Source organism: Otolemur garnettii, unplaced genomic scaffold (genome assembly GCF_000181295.1).
Source record: "Otolemur garnettii isolate 467f Iridium unplaced genomic scaffold, OtoGar3 scaffold00026, whole genome shotgun sequence".
In the NCBI taxonomy this organism is placed as follows: Eukaryota; Metazoa; Chordata; class Mammalia; order Primates; family Galagidae; genus Otolemur; species Otolemur garnettii.
Window position 1 is genome coordinate 11090069 of NW_003852421.1, and position 2139 is coordinate 11092207.

Below are 2139 nucleotides of genomic sequence, written 5' to 3' on the forward strand. Positions count from 1 at the left end.
CTAAACCAAGGCTTTAATAGCAGCAATAAAGAAAAGAGAGGAGACATTTCTATAATAGGATCTAGAAAAGTTGATGGCCCCCGGGATATCAGCCGTGAAAGAGAGAAGAGGATCTAGGGCTTCTCACTTGGACAGCGTGTCATTAAGGGAGATAGAGAATTCAGGAATAGGAAAAAAAAAGTGCATCGTGGGGAGGATAGTGCACACTAAAAGGCAGAGCTTGTCTCCTGGTCCGACCCCCCTCTCTGTTCTTCCTCCACTTCTCCAGGTGCTGCTACTCTGCGCATGAGCAAACGCTCTGCGCATGAGCAAACGCCTGGTAGGAGGTCAGTCTCCAGAGGGGACCCCTGGCAGGGCAGGAGGGAGATGGGCCCGCAGTCAGGAGGAGAAAACCATCAGCGTGAGGAATGCGCGGAGGGATGAGAGAAGTTTCTAGGATTTGGAAAGTAAGATCCTCTGAGTAATTTGGGGGTGGGGGAGGCTGGGTGGGAGAAACAAGTAGGGGGAAAGAATCACTTGCTGTGAACTCTGTACCTCGGCTCCATTGTTGATGGTTTTCTGAAAATGTGAATAAAGGATTTGAGTTATTTTTAAGTTCCTTTGGTGTCTAGACAATTTCCCTAAATTCAGCATTTCTTCTGGACTGGACCACTTGGGTCTCTGGTTTGTACAGTTTGCACTAGGTCATAGCTGTCTTTGGAACAACAATGGGCGCGTCCTTCGGCTGTTGGAAGGGCACGGAGTACCTGACAGTCATCTGCGTGTTAGCCACAGGGAGCCCTGTAGGGGACAAGGGGGAAGAAGAAGAGGGGTGATGGCAGAATGTTGGGTTGTGCCGGTTGGCAGAGAACATGAGGAAGGAGGCAAGCAAAGGAGGCTGCAAAACAGGGGTCCCAGAGAAAGAGGAAAATTAAGTGAGCACAGAGTCACTGAGGTCAGAAGGGCAGGCATTTCAGGGAGAGCACCAGAGCACCCCTTACTACAAAGAAGAGGGCCCTGGGCTTTGCACCGTGGAGGCCAATGCTAGTAGCCTCTCCCTAACCCATTACTACAGTGTGCTGGGGACCAACATTTGTGTACTGAGGAGATTATGAGAAGTGTAAACAGAAAACAACAGAAAATCACAAGAGTAAACATCTCATTCAAAAATACAGTCATGCATCACTTACTGACAGGGATGCGTTCTAAGAAATACATCACTAGGCAATTTCATTGTCGTGTGAACATCATAGGGTGTACTTACACAAACCTAGATGGTATAGCCTACGACACACCCAGGTAACCAGCCTATTGCTCTTAGACTCCAAACCTGTATGGCATGTTACCGTACTGACACTGTGGGCAGTTATAACACAGTGGTAAGTATTTGTGCATCTAAACATATTTAAACATAGAAGGAGGACAGTCAAAATATGATATTATAATCTCATGAGACCACCATTATACATGCAGTCAGGCATTGACTATGGGCAGACTGTATTTAATAATTTTAAAAAAGAATGTGCCAAATTATTTATTTATAACAAAACAATAATGTACATATAAGAAAAATTGAGACAACCTAAAAGACCAGTATAAGGTATTAACTAATTTAAGAAGTACATTATAAGCTTGGCGCAGTGGCTTATGCCTGTAATCCCAGCACTCTGGGAGGCTGAAGCAGGAGGATCTCTGGAGCTCAGGAGTTTGAGATCAGCTTGAGCAAGAGCAAGACCCCATCTCTACTAAAAGCAGAAAAAAATTAGCCAGGCATGGTGGGCATGTGCCTGTAGTCCCAGCTAACTGGGAGGATGAGGTAGGAAGGATGAGCTTGAGCTGAACAGTTTGACGTTGCCATGAGCTATGATACTACTGCACTCTACATTGGGTGAGAGAATGAGATTTTATCCCCCCCCCAAAGAAAGTATATTATAGAAGTATATGTAATAACATGGGAAAGTAAATAAAACAAGATATGAAAGATACACACAATATCGTCTCAATTTTTATATATGCAATGTGTGTCCAAACAGACTAAAATTATACTGTCCTAAATTGTTAATGGCACTATTTTTTGTTGATAAACTTAAGGCAAATTTCAAGTTCTTCCTTGTGTTATTCTGTATTTTTCTGAGTTCATTTGGTGGCTAACAGATATTT